Source organism: Pongo pygmaeus, chromosome 9 (genome assembly GCF_028885625.2).
Source record: "Pongo pygmaeus isolate AG05252 chromosome 9, NHGRI_mPonPyg2-v2.0_pri, whole genome shotgun sequence".
Taxonomy (NCBI): domain Eukaryota; kingdom Metazoa; phylum Chordata; class Mammalia; order Primates; family Hominidae; genus Pongo; species Pongo pygmaeus.
The window spans coordinates 88,336,271-88,354,949 of record NC_072382.2 but is presented as its reverse complement, the minus strand read 5'-3'; the positions used below and the strand labels follow the sequence as shown (position 1 = coordinate 88,354,949).

The window sequence follows — 18,679 nt, the reverse complement described above, 5'->3', positions numbered from 1 at the left end:
TAGTTTCCTTATTTTCTCTGTAAAGATTCTAATATGCACATCGATTGCTCAAAAATAAAACACTACTCCAAATAGGACCACATACACTTCTCTTCATATTAGTTGTTATATGCTTGTCAAGACTCAGCTGTATTTGTCCGCAAATGTGTCCATGTCAGTTGTACTTCTTAATGTAATTACGTAACTGGCTTACATATTACACAAAACAAAAAAGAAGAAAGTTTTTTTTTTTTTCCCAGGAAAACTGAGTTGAATGCTTTGGAAAGACAGTATCTTTTAACAAAAACAACTCAGAACTCCACCTAGGCAACTCATACTCACAAAAAACGCCTTGGTAAATGAGCAGATATTTATGTGCTAAATTGAAATAAAGTACTTAATGTATACATCTATCCATATTTTGTAGACAATGTTAATAGAAACAAATCTCATGCTACTGCTATGAAGACAGCCTTCCTTGCATACATTTTTGTCCCCTCTGCTCAGGGCTCAAAATGAAGATATGGGGAGCTGAACTTCCCCAACTGCCCCCACAGACCTGCAGCATGAAACAGAGCTGGCCAGATAATTGGCTTGCTGTTATATGCCACTCAGATTTTATGGTTGTGTTTATAGTAGCTGATTGATATAACAATATAACAGGAAAGAACAAACATTAATAGCATGTAAAGAGCTCCTACAAATCAGAGCAATAAATTTAAAAATAAAAAGTAGGTAGAGGTAAGAAATCAAAATGGCTAATAAACCGATGAAAAGGTGTTCCACCTCACTAGTTAGCAGAGAAATACAAAGTACAGCAAAAAGGAGGTATTACCTACATTTTAGATGATTTGACTGACAAAAAGATAAAAATTACCAACATGAACTAAGATGTAGGAATCAATAATCACTCTTGGAGCGAAAATACATGGATACTGCCTTTTTTGGAGGCCAATCTGGCAATATCCATTAACATTAAATATGTCTAGTACATTTGAACCAGAGAATCCATTTGTAGCTAAGTGTCTAACCTATCAATAATATATAAACTGTAACATAAATTTAGAAATACTGGAACAGGAGCACAAAGATATTTTTAAAACAATGTTCATGGTTGTACATTTTGCAACAATGAAAACCTGCAAATAGTATAAATGTCTGTTGAGAAGGTTTAAATACTTATTTATAGATTTTTTTTGCAGCCCCTAAAAACAATGAGGATACCTACTGAGATTTCGACAGAATCCTAAGATGCATTATTAAATAGAAAAACACTACAGAACAATATATAATTTATGATCTCATTTTTTAAAATGTAAACATAGGTACAAAGGTATGTATAGAAGAAATAATTCTGCGTTGAAGCTGGTGGCTCATGTCTACAATCTCAACACTTTGGCAGGCCAAGGCAGGCCGATTCCTTGAACCCAAGAGTTCCAGACCACCCTGAGCAACGTAAGGAGACTCCGCCTCTAAAAAACAAAATTAAAAAATTAGACAGGAGTGGTGGTGCACACATGTGGTTCCAGCCACCCGGGAGGCTGAGGTGGGAGGCCTGCTTAAGGCCAGAAGTGTGAGGCTGCAGTGAGTCATGACTGTGCCACTGCACTCCAGGGTAAATGAAAGAGTCTCAAAAAAAAAAAGAATTCTGGAAGGATATATGCAAACTGTTAAGATGGTTTCAACTAAAAAAAGAGAAGTACAAAGAGGGAGGTATATAAAGGGGTGAGAATTTTCCATTTTTATTATTTATACTTTTGCATTGTTTGAATTTTTAAATGAAACTATTATTTATACAATTAACAAAATTTTAAAAAGAAATGGAGACTTCCAATTTTTTTGTTTCACACATTAATTAATGAGAAATTTTGGATAAGAAAAGTCTCTATTTTATCAATTCATCTACTAAATAATTAACAGACTCATGATTTCTAACCCACATAGAAGATTTGTAGTTAAAACTGGGTAATAAATCAGGGCAGAATATGTATTTTGGCAAAATATACATACAGAAATATTAAAGGAGGTTGGCACTGAGAAGAAAGTAAGAGGGAGGGGAAAGAGACCTGATAATCTTTGACCTTCTAAAGTAATTATATTAATAGCTATTTTCTGTTTTAATTGAGAAAATTCCCATTACAGAAATTTAAGATATTGAGAAAAACGTCTTGACTCTACTTGTTGTGAACTACTAGAATAGGTTGCCAAAAGAAGCAGTGGAATTAAATTCTCTGGAATTTCTTAAAATTATAGATTCTAAAGACAATTACAGAAGTTATTTCCTGATGTGACTTACGGCTCTGCTATTCAGAGTGTGACACGAGGACCAGGACTAGCATCGCCTGGGAGAGTGTTGGAACTACTGAAGCTCACATCCCACCCCAGACCTACTGAATCCCAATCTGCATTTTTAAAAGATCCATGTTAAAGTTTGGGAGCTGCTTTATAGCCCTTACATCAGACATTTAAATTTGTAACAGTTTATTAACAACAACTGCATATTAGGAATCAATAAAGAGAAATACCTCACTTGATTAAAAAAAAAAACCTTTCTTTTTCATCCTTATCAATACTATTTCTGTTTTTCCAAAGAACAATAAAAAATTAATGCCCTATTTTATTAGGCCTATTTCTTTTAAGAAGGTAAAAGCTCCATCAGTCTTAACTTGTATTTACTCACACAGTTTTTGTTAATCATTACAATGTAACAGAAAATTAAAAGGGATGTAATACAAATCCAAAAAAGATAGATAATAAATTCAGGAAAGTGACCAGAATTTTAATGATTATAAACTTCTTAGCATTCAAGTAATTTCAACAAGTTAGGCTTGCTATAATAAATGTCTCTACATGTTTCATATCAATAGAAGTTGCTGGTGGTTTTCAAAAGTGAGGTAAGGAAAGCCTTATCTTTCATAAGAATCCCTGAAAATATCTTACAATGACACCCTGCAAGGAAGGTTCATCCACAATATTAGAATTTGGAATTATCAAATACAACAAACATTTTTTAACATTCAAGGAAGAAACAGAAGTTAAGATAACAATTGTGTTTCCAATAATAGAACTGGATGCTTTTGTGATAATAAAAGAAATCTAACCTGATAAGCTCAATTGTTTTCCACTGTCTGATTTTTAATATTATTCTTGTTCTGAACATTCCCAAAGAGCTCAAAACCATAAAAATTGCATAATCCATTTCAGTGATCAAATCACTTTAGAAAGCATTTGAGAGCAGCTGAGATTCAGAGGTCCTAAGCTGTCACAAAGCTTGAAAACCCAAAGCTGTGTTCTCCTCCTCTTTATATTTTGCATTTGAGGATGACAGGAACATGATAAACAGCCAGCACTCAGCCACCATCAAGGCCCTACCAGTACAAAGAGGCTTTGTGATTAACAAGGGAAAATAAAAAAGGGAAGAGACCCACTTTTTCCTTCCTCTAGGGAAGACACTAGACAGAGATGACTGAAACTTTAGAACTTAAAAGCTTCTCCCATTTCTATTAGCTCACTTTGCAGGTAAACATTTTCCTGGCTCAGTGACTCAATCACACATCTGAAACAAAATCTGCTGAAAATTGATAATGGTGGGAAAATATTCTGTTTTGCTGTGAATTTTAGATGAACTTGTATATAGATGGTGTACTTTCTCTCCCAATGAGCCCATTCACTGAAACTATACAACATGAAAAATAAGCCTCCAAATATGGATGCTTTATTTGAAGTTTTAAGGATGTAGACTGGAATAAGGCCAAATAATTCCCATTTGTGCTGTCTATGCTAATTCTTAAAAATGTCTGAAATAGACCATGGAAGAGGACAAAAATGTAACATGATATATATATATGTAGTGTGTGTGTGTGTATTCTCACTCTACACGCATACACATACACACACACACACATAAAATTTCCTTCTGTGTTCCCATTCATTTCAAAAATTATCCATGGCAAGTATTTTTCCCCTATCCTTTTTTTCCACTTCTGGTGTCCCCTACAGCCATGGCCACTGTCGCAGGGGAACCCCTGTCCCTGGAGGAATTGCTCCCAAAAGGCGACGTGGAGAAGACTAAGGAGGAGTTGAAGGAGGACGACGAGGATAAGCTAGATGAGACCTTGTCAGAGAGACTACAGGACCTGATGGAGATGTTTCCGAAGAGCGTCCGGTCTGTGGCCAGAACCTCTTCTTTCTCTCCCTCTTTGTGGCTCACAAAGTGTACAGGTTTTCCAGGGCAGCCATTTGGATTGGGACCACTTCCTTTATGATTCTGGTTCTTCCCGTTGTCTTTGAGACTGAGAAGATGCAAATGGAGCAACAGCAGCAACTGCAGCAGCAGCAGATACTTCTAGGGCCTAACACAGGGCTCTCAGGAGGAATGCAAGGGGCTCTTCCTTCACTTCCTGGAAAGATCTAGATTGTTACTGCCGTATATGAGCTGTCTCTGTGGGAGAAGTTAGAAATTCAATTGTGTTTGAACTGCTGATTATTTGGATTTTTTTTTTTTTAACTTTGGCACATTGATCCATCTAAACCTGGTGGGGAGAAATCTCCCCACATTGTCTCATGAAGAGACTTAACTTGCAACTGTGCCTTCCATGCTATCCTGACTTACTTCAGTCTTGACTCTGATACCACAGTGCAGCCATGCAAATGGTTATTCCAGCTCTGGCCACACACTCTTTTCACAAAATTGCTCCTAACTGGAAGATCTCACTTTCTCCTGTGGGGTAGGAACTGATGCCACAGGGAGGGATGTGCCCCTGACCATTAATGACTGCTTTCTTTTTTTTTCCTTAAAGAATGGAGCTGTTGGGGAGGGACATGCACACAATGTAAAACAGACAAAATGCATTACAACTGTGGTGTGATGTGGTCACTATGAATCCCTATGTATAAGAGGAAAGAGGCTGGCTGCAGCTTCAGCCACAGGATGGGGACTGGGGAAGACAAAGCAGGAGCTCATTTCCTCTGCACATTTTGGCTGTTAGATTTGTGTGTGTGTTTAAAAGAAGAGAAGCCAGTGCTCATTTTTTGTATTTAAATATTAAAAGTGATTCCAACTGAAAAAAAAAGCCTTTTCCGCAAAATAAACACACAATACAGTAAAATAATTATTGTGCAAAATATAATCAATATCAATATATAATCAAATATATATAATATACACTGAAAATATAATCAAGTTATCAACTGATTATATTTCTAAAGACTATAAATGTAATTTCTATTCAAACTAAATTGGAATGTATTCTTAGCAAGGGACTTAGACGTACATATGGTATAGGAAGTACGTGCTTGTGGTCAGTTTGTATCTGGCACTCTGTGACTTAATTTTGATCAAGAATGTGCCAGACTTATATTTAAAAATATATTCACAGTTTTATTGAGATACCATTGAAATATTATACAATTCATTATCTAAAGTGTATCAGTCAGTGGTTTCTGGTATATTGAGACTTGTGCAGCCATCAACACAATTACTTTTAGAAGATTTTCATCAACCCTAAAAAAAAAACCCTTACCCATTAATAGTCATTCCCTACACTCCCAACTCCCCTAGGCCACCAATCTAATTTTTATCTCTACAGATTTTTCTATTCTGGACATTTTTGATAAATAGAATCATATAAATATGACGTCTACAGCTTAGATTTAAATAATAAAAACAACTAATATTTATTGAGTGCTTACTATGCAGTAGACATTCAATACAATAACCCCATGAGGTAAGTACTATTATTACCCCCACTGAAGACTAGAAATGTGAGGCACAAAGAGGCTACATAACTTACCCAAGGTCACAAAACAAGTAAGATGGAGAAGGATTTGAACCAACACAGCTGGACCCCAGAGTTCCCCCTCAACTACACTATAGTATCTTTTGATTACCTCTGACACAGAACTTAAACAAAAGAAAATAACAGAAAGAAAGAGTCAGGCTTGAGAAAGACACAGTGAGTTATAGCATAGCTCAGTGAGTTATAGCACCTCACAAGCAGTAAAGCAAACAGTTAAATTTAACTGCTTCAAATTTGAGCATCTGTATCAGTAAAGTCTCGTCTAAGAATTTTCTGTGATTAGTAATAATGCTCCTTAAACAAGAAGCAGACAGCATGCAAAAGAGGATTCCAGAACTCGAAAGGACATAATGTTTGGATGTTTAGTCACACTCAACATTGCTAAGAGTTATCACCAGTTTCTTAGTGAAGAACTGAAGATTAGTATAAGAATCCATTTCTAGGGTTTATATGGAAATACAAAGGCATATAATCATACAGCCTACATAATATAATCTCATTTGAGAAGCTGAAAGACATATATACACACATACACATACACATACACATACACATACACATACACATACACACACACAAATGTGTGGAAGGAGAGAGGAAAGAAGTGAAGGCAGGAGGAAGGAAAGGGACAAAGGAGGGAGGAAAAGAGGAAGAGTGAGGGCAAGCAGGACCAACAGACAGAGGCATAACCAACAGACTAAAAGGATATAAACAGAGCTGGTAGTTACTTGTCTTTGAAAGAAGAGATTATGGGTGATAATTATTATTATTTTGTTCAATCATATTTGCTCATTTTTCCACAATGAGCAAAATATGTGTTTTTGCCCCCAAAAAATCACTTTAATATAATCTTAATTTGAGGCCATTGTCCCCTAAAATGCTCTACAAAACTCCAGTTATTGACTTTAATTCACAGGGCATCATGTCTCTAAATGAAGCTTCCTCATTCTCAATGAATCTTTTTATATTCATCATAAATTCCCAAATTAAAAAATATTTTGAGGAATCATATTACATATTACAACATAATTTAAGTAAACAAACCCAAAAGTTAATTAAGGCATCTGCATTTTATCATCTTTTCATAGCGAACCACTTCCAACTTCTGTATTTATAATTTGCAAATTATATCTTATTCCAAATAAGTTTAATCTCATATTTTCAAAATCAGATTACATTTATATCTCAAGCCTAAATGAGATGGAATTAGTTGTAATTAAAACTGAGATGTAAAGGTATGTAAGTTTATATAGTTGGAATCACTTATTTTGGCTAATATAATGGATCCCCTAATAATATTTAAACATAAAGTGATATTTAGTTTAAAAGTAAATTCAAGTAAGTTTATAACTTCAAACCTCATTTTAAAAGACATCCATTAAAAGGTTGTCCTAACATGGAGACAGGGAGTAACCTACCCGTTGGGGTAATAGGCAGGTCTTGAGGTCAATGTTTTTAATAGATCCCTGAAACATCAATGTATTTCATTATAAAGTTAAAAAGTTATTCCCAGTTTCGTAATTTACCAATCAGATGATATACTAGCAAATTCTGGGAAAATAATGTCTTATAGCTACATTGAAGATACACACAAAATGAATGTATATCCTTTAAATATAAAGGGCTACTCCAGATAAATACTGAAGACCTCCTCTTACCTCACTGCTTCTAGCAACCATTTCCTCTTAATCCTCCCTTCTCTTCACCTTCACTTCCTCCCTTACAGGCAGGGAAAGAAACAGTCAGCTATAAAGAAAGAAAGCCAACTGCATGGCAGCTCTTTGGCTATGATAATTTTTTAAATTGCTTGTAGATACTTTTTTTTTCTTTCAAGAGACAGGATTCTCTTTATGTTGCCCAGGCTGGAGTACAGTGGCTACTCACAGGCACAATCATAGCGCACTACAGCCCTGAATTCCTGGGCTCAGGCAATCTTCCTTTCTCAACCTCCTGTGTAATTGGGCCTGTAGGCATGTGCCACCATGCCTAGCTCTTGCAGATACTTTAAGAGTCACCTGTGGCTTTATTTAGTTATGATAAAACATGTCCAGGAAGATCTAAATAATGAAGAAAAATTGGATACCTTGTTTGGCTTCATTCATCACTCATTTTAATCTCTCTAGCTTTTTAAATCCAGTTTTCAATGGATACACTAACAACTAGTTCAGAGTAAGGCTGGCAATAGAGAGAAGAATGGCAGAATTTTGCTTCCCTGCAAATTCAGGGCCAACACATTTGTTTCTTTGCCCTGCCTTCTTCTTCCCACCCCTACCTGCTCTGAAGTGCCAATCTCCACTCTATACTCCAAGATCCCTTTTTGTCCAGTCCCATTTACTGTGCTGTCCCAAATTCCTCTAGTCAGAATGGTGTCAGAGTGGGGAAGAAATGGAGAAGAAAGGGAAAAAAAGAGGAATGAAAGGAAAAGCCCCACTTTAAATCATAATCCCAATCCTTTGGCTCCTCAATTTGTAGTATTAACCTATTTAGTTTTGTTATTTTATATTTTGTAGGGATGGGGTCTCCCTATGTTGTCCAAGCTGGTATCGAACCCCTGGGCTCAAACAATCCTCCTGCCTCGGCTCTTAAAATGCTGGAATTACAGGAATGAGCTGCTGCACCAGGCCCTTATTTTGTTTTTAACCATTTTCCCCCTAAGATCTCCAGTTCTGTCCTTCTGTCCCATCACTCCCCACCCCCCCACATGCTGAACTCTAGCTATAAATATGGGATTGTGGAGTAGCTCACATCTGGATAATTCCCAGTCCTTTTGCTTTAGTGCTAACATGCTGGATATCAATGTATTTTCCCAAAGAAATATTATCATAAATATTATTTGTTTCTATAGTACCATTGGCACTGTACTTCAACTATATTTTACAGATTCATTTATAGGTTGAATAACTTTTAAAGATGGGCTTGGAAACATAAATAATGTTTTAAAATATTATGTTCTTGTAGGATTATCTGTTCTAACTTTTCATAGCCACAGAGATCATTTTATCCGTGACAAATTTAAAATGAAAGAAGCCAAGTATCTTATTGAAGGCCACAGAGTTTGTAAGTGGTAGAGCCAAAACCTAAAGAGGGGTCTGTTATATATGGCATTGAAGACTGTACGATTTCTGTTCTACCATGGAACCTCCTAAAACACATGTATGTTTTTTAATTAAGTCAATGAAAACCCTGAAAGGCTAAAAATTTTACTTCTAATCCTTAAATTTTTTTAACTGAATATCATTCATTCCAACATTTACTGGGTACTGTTTTACCTAAAACTCCCTCCAGTAATCACCAATACTAATAAACTATTACTGACATTGTCAAGGAAAAAAATACTCAAATTATTTTAAAAACTCACCACTGTTATTAGAAATTTATCATAATTATTTCTTTTACCTATAAATGTTTGATGTGCTGAGACTTCTGCAAAGGTAACAGATTGTTATATATAAGACACACTTCTTGCTCAAAACAGAAATGCTTTATTGAAAAAATGTTTTTTTAAAATCTGTGGACTTCCATTTTCAAAACAACAATAATTTATTTTCATTTCTCATAACTTCTAAAGAGCAAACTGAATTTATAAGAATTATTAATTTTTGTCAATAATATAAAAAGAATTTGTAAAACATGAAACATTTACTTTTTCATGAGACAACAATTGTTACTATTAAATTCTAGGTAAATTGTAACTTACAGAGAAATAAGATTACACAATGCCAATTTGATTTACCTTAACAATGCTAACAGGTTAAAATTGCATCAGGTTAGAAGTATACACCAGGCTATATATATATATATGGCTCATCCTTGAAGTTCAAACAACCATCTTCATTGACAAAGAGGCTACTGTATCCAGTGGAACCTCTGAGAACTACTATAGAACTAGAATAAGACCATCAGTAATGAATAACATATTAGTGGTGTGAGTTTTCCACTGATTTAAAAACGTGAATGTCATCCACTTTTGAACTTTGACATCAGTGAAAAATCACAAACAAAATATTCACATTTTTAAAACCACCTAAGAATGTCATTTTTATTGCAAGTTTTTGAAAGGCAACTGGCCATTTTTGACATGATTGTGTCCCATTAACTCCTTACCTTAGGGGGTTGCATTTTAGGTTCATGCTGTTTCTCCATACAATATTTCTCTTTGCCTTCTACTAAAACAATTTATATTCATTATAAAATGTTAGAGTAATTTCTTTATCTGGGCACAACTACCTCAAAGACTGACAGGTAAAAAAATTACAACAGATTTGCCACAAGTTTCTCATTCCTAGAGTACACTCAACAAATGAGCAGGCTAATTTTTTTCTACCAATAAAGAAAGTCAGATCACAGTCATGTGACTTGGTGTAATAAGCTTTGTATTCTCATAGGAAATGATTCACAGCATTTATGAACCTATGTTTTCTCATCTTTTCCATTTGTTTTGAGGAAAGTAACAGTCCTAACAATCTCAATACTTCTTTTCATTGAACAAATTTTGCATTTTTGGTAAACTCACAGGTTTGGTTGCCAATAATAGAAGTGCCTCATTTCATCTGTATATATCTTCTGAGGAATAATGGCTTCATGTATGTCCATGTCTATATATACACACACACACACACACACACACACACACACACACATATATATACATTTTATTTTTTTGAGATGAAGTTTTGCTCTTGTTGCCCAGGCTGGAGTGCAATGGTGTGATCTCAGCTCACCACAACCTCCACCTCCCAGGTCCAAGCGATTCTCCTGCCTCAGCAGCCCAAGTAGCTGCAATTACAGGCATGTGCCCCATGCCTGGCTAATTTTGTATTTTTAGTAGAGACAAGGTTTCTCCATGTTGGTCAGGCTGGTCTCGAACTCCTGACCTCAGGTGATCTACCCGCCTCAGCCTCCCAAAGTGCTGGGATTACAGGCATGAGCCACTGTGCCTGGCTCCATGTCTATTTTTATAAGAAATTAAATTACCTTTTAAGAAAGACCATGTATTTAGAAAGCCACGAGCATTAGATTTTTCTATTTCCTACTTTTTTTCAGTCCTCTTTCACTTAAAACACGTGTGCAAGGCTTCCAAACCATTTTAATTTCTTCCTAATCATTTATAATAATTTCTCCCAGACAATTTTAATAATCTACCCCTAAATGTTGACATTATGGACCAGAGGTTAGACTCTATTCTCTTTCCCATTCTCCAATTTATCAATCTCATCTGCTTCTTCAATCTTCTCTTATTCACTTAAACTTTCCCAGAGTCTAGTCTCTCCAGTCTAAGAAAGAGAGAGAAGAAGGGTAGGAAGGGAACAAGAAAGAAAAGAAAAACCCTTAATCCTCTAGCAAATGGCCCTATCTTTTTCTCTCCAGCTTCTTGAGTTTACTAAACTCACTCTTACTTCCTTATTTCACATTTATTTCTTAATCCACTACCCCAATCCACCTACAGAAATTTCTCTAGCAGCTTACTACTGACCATCAGATTGCAGATGAATACTTTTTATCTCTCACTTACTGGATACATCTAGAGCAATAACAATAAAGATAATGCTATCCTTACTGAAATTCTGTATTTTAGTCAACTTTCTCTCTTGGTTTAAAAACAATCACTACTCTTAACTCTGCGTTTGCTAAGTGATCAGTCACTGTTCTAGGTGCTCACACGTTTTAGCTCAGTGTTTTTTCCCACTACTGGCTGTTATCCATCAGTGAGTCAAAGCAGCTTTTTAAATACATAAATTAGAATAGAAAATATCCAAATACATCACATGTAGGAAGCTTAAGTATTTTTCTGGGAAATTTATATACATATATATACATGTATATATGGTAACATAATCATAATATATAAAATATCGTTCTTATTTTGGGTCACATCAAAAACATTCGAAAGACACTATGTCGTATTCAATCCTCACAGCCCTACCTATGAGGCCCACATGTTAATTTGCACTTTTCATAATGAAGTAAATGAGGTATAGCAAAGTTATGTAATTTGTCTAAAGTCAGACAGCTAGTGTGACAGCTAATAGCAGCCCCTAAATTTAACAAGGTATTTATGATGCCTCTTGCCACTACTCTGGCCTCTGCTTTACTGACTCCTTTCCTACTGCCTATGCTTCAAACATCAAGATTCTCCAGTCCATATTTGGAACACTTTTTCTTACTCTCCATATTCTCACTACAGAACACTATCAACCTGCATGGTTTAAACTAATATCTACATGCTGATAACTCCTAAATTTCTATCCCTGGCCCAGATTATCACCTGAGCTCTGAATACCCAACTGATACCCATTGTTTCTCTAGCTGAATGTCATAAAAGAACCTCAGCCTCAGTATTTGCAAAGCTTGTATTCAATTTTCACACATTTTTCCTATTTTATAATTCACTTACCTTCCAGCGTTTTTCCTCTTCCTCATCCAAGCAGCAATCCTCATACCTCAGATAAACCTACCCTCCACCGTATCATTGCCATAAGCTTTGGTCAAGTCCTCACCATTTCTCTGCTGGATAACTGCAACAGCATCCCCTATTACCTGTGATATACCCCCTCCAAATCCCAAATTCACTCTCTGCATTGCTGCAAGTAATCCCTTTACAATAAAATCGAATTATTTAAGGCACATCTCCTAACTCTGAATACAACTTTTAACCTCTAAATTCTGTATATAATTTAATTTTTTTAGGCTAGGTTCTTGTGTATTTTTAAGCAATATTTTTTTTAAAAGAAGCTAAGACCATATGTTTGGCCATAAAACAAGTCTTAAAAAAATTCAAAAACTTGAAATCATATCAAGTCTCTTCTCTGACCAGAATGGAATAAAACTAGAAGTCAATAACAAAGGAAACTTTGGAAACTACACATAGACATTAAACAATACACTCCTGAGTGACCAATGAAGAAATTAAGAGGAAAATTTAAAAATTTCTTCAAACAAATGAAAATGGAAACACAACAAACCAAAATCTATGAAATACAGTGAAAGCAATACTAAGAGAAAAGTTTGTAATAAGCACCTACATCAAAAAGCAGAAAAACTTTGAGCAAACAACCTGACAATACATCTTAAAGAACTGGTAAAGCAAGAACAAACCAAGCCCAAAATTAGCAGAAGAAAATAATATCAAAGTAGAAATAAAAGAAATACACACAAAAATACAAAAGATCAACAAAATGAAAAGTTGGTTTTTTGAAAAGATAAACAGAATTACAGCAGAAATGCAAATGCTCCTAAGAGACTATAATGATCAACTACATGCCAATAAATTGGAATACCTTCAAGAAATGAATACATTCCTAGACACACACAATCTACCAAAATTTAACCATGAAGAATTCCAAAACCTGAATAGACCAACGACAAAGGATGAGATTGAAGCTGTAATAAAAAGTCTCCCAGCAAAGAAAAGTCCAGAACCTGATAGTTTCACTGCAGAATTTTACTATGACAACTAATACCAATCCTATTCAAACTATTCTAAAAATAAACGAGGAAAGAATACTTCCAAACTCATTCTATGAGGACAGTAGTACCCTGATACCAAAACCAAAGACATAGCAATAAAAGAAAACTACAGATCAATATATCTGATGAACACTGATACAAAAATCCTCAACAAAATACTAGCAAACCAAATTAAACAGCACAGTAAAAAGATAACTCACCATGAAAAACTGGGATTTATCCCAGGGATGCAAGGATGGTTCAACATATGCAAATCAGTACTAAGTGAAAGCAGTACTGAGAGAAAAGTTATAACAGTAAGCACATCAAAAAAGCAGAAAAACTTTAAACAACCTAACAATGCATCTTAAAGAACTAGAAAAGAGCAAACCAAGCCCAAAATTAGCAGAAGAAAATAATAAATATCAAAGTGGAAATAAATGAAATACACACAAAAAATACAAAAGATCAACAAGACGAAAAGTTGGTTTTTTTGAAAAGATAAATCAATCAATGTGATACATCATATAAACTATGAAAAACAAAAAACATATGCTCATTTCAATTGATGCTGGAAAAGCACTTAACAAAATTCAACATCTTTTCATGATAAAAACCCTCAAAAACCTGGGTATCAAAGGAATATACTTCCACATAATAACAGTCACATACAACAGACCCACAGATAGTATCATACTGAATGAGAAAAAACTGAAAGGCTTTCTTCTAAGATCTGGAACACAATAGGGATGCCCACTTTCACGACTGTTATTCAACATAGTACTGAAAGTATTAGCTAGAGCAATCAGACAAGAGACAGAAATGAAATTCAAATTGGAAACAAAGAAGTTAACTTATCCTTCTCTGCAGATGATAGACATGGAAAAACCTAAAGACTCTACCAAAAACTATTAGAATAAACAAATTCAGTAAAGTTGCAGGATCCAAATCAACATACTAAAATCAGTAGCATTTCTATATCCCAACAGTGAACATTCTGAAAAATAAATCAAGAAAGTAATCCCATTTACAATAGCTACAAATACAATTAAATACCTAGGAATTAACCAAAGAAATGGAAGATCTCTACAATGAAAACTATAAAACACTGATGCAAGAAATTAAAGAGGACACCAAAAAATAAAAAGATTTCCATGTTCATGGATTATAAGAATCAGTATTGTCAAAATGTCCACACTACCCAAAGCAATCTACAGATTCAGTATAATCCTATCAAAATGCCAATGACAGTCTTCATAGAAATAGAAAAACAAATCATATAATTTATATGGAACCACAAATGACCCAAAATAGCCAAAGCTATCCTAAGCAAGAAGAACAAAATTGGAAGAATCACATTACCTGACTTCAAATTATACTACAATTACACTACTTCTTCAAAAGAAGACATACAAATGGCAAGCAGGTATATAAGAAGGTGCTCAACATCACTGATCATCAGAGAAATGCAAATCAAAACTACAATGAGGTATCACCTCACCCTAGTTAAAATGGCTTTTATCCAAAAGACAGGCAATAACAAATGCTATGAGAAGATGTGAAGAAAAGGGAACCCTTGTACACTGTTGGTGGCAATGTAAATTAGTACAACCACTATGGAGAATAGTTTGGAGGTTTCTCAAAGAACTAAAAATAGAACTACAATATGAACCAGCAATCTCACTGCTAGGTATATTCCCAAAAGAAAGCAAATCAGTATATCAAAGAGATATCAAGCACTCTCACATTTATTGCAGCATTATTCACAACAGCCAAGATTTGCAAGCAATATAAGTTCCCATCAACACACGAATGGATAAAGAAAATATAGTACCCACACACGATGGAATGCTATTCAGCTATTTTTATTTTTTTTAAAAAAGGCTATCATTTGCAGCAACATGGATGGGACTCAAGGACTTTAAGTAAAATAAGCCAGGAAAACAAAGAGAAAAATCACATGTTCTCCCTCATTTATGAAAGCTAAAAATTAAGACAATTGAACTCATGGAGATAGAGAGTAGAAAAAGGGTTACCAGAGGCTGAAAAAAGTAGTGGTGGGGCAGGGTGGAGGTAGTGGAGATGGTTAATGAGTACAAAAATATAGTTAGATACAAAGAATAAGACCTACTATTTGATAGCACAACAGGGTGACTACAGTCAACGATAATTTATTGTATATTTAAAAATAACTAAAAATATAATTAGAATGTTTGTAACACAGAGAAATGATAAATGCTTGGGGCAATGAATCATTTATCCTGATGTGACAGTTAGGTATGCACTGTATGCCTGTATCAAAACATCTCATGGATCCCATATATATATACACCTACTACCTACCTATAAAAATTAAAAATTTTAAAAATTAAAAATAAACATAGAACTGAATTAACATTAAAGACCTTTCACTTAAAAATCAGTAAATGGTTTAAAGGCCAAACCATTTTTTTTATTTGCTTCTAAAGTTATCTCTAATACACTAAGGTACACTTATATAAAGATGTTCAAGAATAATCACAAGTCTTTTACTCAAGATTTGCAGGTTGTCCAGCCAATAAATAGTCTGGTTTTCTTAAATAGATGAACTAAATCTACACCTTGAGACTAATAAAATCATTTATTTATGCCTTCACAGAGAATTGATTAGAATTCTCAAATGGCAAAAAGAAATAATGTTTCTAAAAGTTTAAAGTATAACAATAAACTCTAACTTACACTGACTTCTAACTAAAAATGCCATCCTGCACAATGTTGACATCAGATTATTTAAGATATTTCTACTGTGAATCAGTCCCATATAGTCTATAGATTAACTGCTATGACAAGTTGGAACCATTCAATCTATATGTTAAAATAAACTTGGATTTGTTGTTGCTTTTGCAAAGGCATGTGGAAAGAATTTCTAGCTGGTACTTACTAGGTTGGGATTGAAGGAGTTATAATACACTTTACAGTACTATTTTAAATTTATCTATAAAAATTATGCTGAACTACTTCCTTTCTCTCAAATATTCCTCATAGACAGATACCTAATGGAGAATATAAAATCAATGAATTAATATTTTAAAATGTTGCATTTTTATTTTTTATGTGTGAGTAGGGTTAAGTGCAATAGTTTTGATGTTTGTTGTTGATTCTTTCTTTTGCTTCTTAATTAAAAGATTTAGTGATCAAAAAAACTGATTTCTTTTTCCACATGACTGTTGGGAAGACCCCAAACAATCTGAATGAAAAATTATGATGAATGCAAACTGCTTTGCCCATAAATACATATTTGGAAGTAAAGAAATTATTTCAAGGGGTGCATGAGACCAAATTTTCTAAAAAGTTTTTAGATATGACTTCTGCTTGGCCCAAATCGATAGAAACAAACGATGCCCTAAGGTACAGCAATGACAATAGCATACATAATAATAATAAGGTGATTGAACAAAGGAGGTAAAACTATTATGAAGAATGCCCACTGAGATTAGACAAAAAGCTCTTTCAAAACATCCTCAGGATATGTTCCACCTTCCCTTGTAATCCAGTTCCTAACAGAATCCATAGCATGTATGGGTATCAAGAGACACTTGTGATGGCTAGCTACATGGCTGGCAGGCCAGCTGACCAGAACAGAACTAGAGCTCTCTCCTCACACATTACCGTTTCCCAGCCCAAGCCTTTGAATCATTTCACATTACACACCAGAAGTAAGTAGATGATTCCATTTGAACATAAGCCTTACTTCTGGTGCATAATATGAAAATCTGATTATAACATATGAGATAATATATGTAAAATAACTATTAAAATACTATTAAGAGCTATGTAAAAGTAAGTTATTTCATTACACATTATAGTTTTCACATAGTTTTCAATATCAAAAATGTGTTGCTTTTAAGTAAATTCATAGTATAGTCATCACATCTTGTGACATCTTTGGAAAATATTTATGAAACTACTTCTCAAGTTCTTTCTTTGAAAAAAAAAAACTGGCATATTTTCTTTTTATTGAAAGCAGGCCTCATTTCCCCATTTCCCCTTTGCCCATTTACAGATTAGGATAAAAACACAAGTTGACTTATTTCAAATATAAAATTCTTCCCTATCCTCTTCTCAAAGGAGGTTACCATAAATGGAGTCCTGGGGACAATATCATTTGACTATCCAGCTTCATGAAATTAGATTTAACATAATTGTTAATAAATGAAACAAATGTGTCCTCAAATGTATGTATTTATAATAAAATTTAATTTTAAAATAAAATATTCAAATGCAATTGGACCTGCCAAGTGTTATGTACAATAGTGTTTGTTCATTCCCAACACAAGCTAGCATGCAGACAAATCTAATATTGTTTTGTTTGGTTGTAATACATTATAAATTGTTTGATTTTACCATTTACCAAATCTCTGTTGTTGAGCTATTCAAACTAACTTCTGCCAAGAACACCGAATTTGGTGATAGTACTTCTTTTAGGAGAAAAACAACTCTTTTCCTCAGAAAATTAAAAGTGTTTATTTTGGCACTTAAACCCTGTATTGAGCCTTCTGGAAAGTATTTTAAACTGTTGTTTTTAACCTAGACTTGTGACTGAAACAGGAAAAGGTTCCGTAGCTCTGCACCAAAACACATATTTATAGGGTTGATTTTCTTTCTACACCAAAAATACTGGGTTGATGGCAGCAGTTTTCAAAACATAATTTCCTAGACCCATGCTATAAATTGGGTCTTTATTGGTGTACTTAACAAATGATTTATTTTTAAACCTCAAAAACTTCTGACGACTAAGAAATGCTACACATTAATCACATAAGTCTTTAAGTGCCACAATGGGAAAGATTTTAAATACCTGTTCTGTTAGGAATTTTCACGAAAAAGAAAATTTACTTGAGATTGGACTTTCTTCTTGTGTATGTCAACAAGTTATGTTTCTAGTTTTTAAGCTTTTTATGATTGCATTTTTCCTATTGGGTATGCTATATCTTCAGGCTAGATAGAACATAAAAATATAAAGACAAACTATGTGAACTTTTTGAAATATTGTCCTAATAATGTGTCTGAATACAATTAAGAAGTTTTTAGAAATCAATGAGTCATTGTTCATAACTCCCACAACCCACCTTTAAATTATTAAAATATAGGAAAGAGGCCATAGGAAAAGTGTATTGCATATGAAGACACTGCGAAAGTAAAAAATAGATCAAACAATTTCACAAAGACAACCAGATAGCTCCAATAATTCTTCAGTCATTAATGACTGATACAAAATCCTATGCATCCTAATGACTGATACAAAATCCTTTGCAGTTCAAGTCCTCCCTACCTTGACTCCATCTATGTTTTCCCTTCTAAAAGCCTGGCTGTCTCTTTACGAGAATAATTACAGTAACATCACCATTTTTTATTTGCATATGACATTTTTTAAACTCAAAACAATTTAAAATTATATAATTGTGCTTTATAAAATG

The 18,679-nt window shown here is 34.2% G+C and overlaps 1 protein-coding gene and 1 pseudogene across 7 annotated transcripts in view; one reads left to right on the top strand and one right to left on the bottom strand.

The window, feature by feature from the left end:
* Window positions 1-18,679, bottom strand: part of TMEM135 (transmembrane protein 135) — a 354,887-nt gene that overhangs the window by 59,091 nt on the left and 277,117 nt on the right. The gene's annotated exons all lie outside the window — the stretch shown is intronic.
* Window positions 3,981-4,401, top strand: LOC129007578 (mitochondrial import receptor subunit TOM22 homolog; annotated as a pseudogene).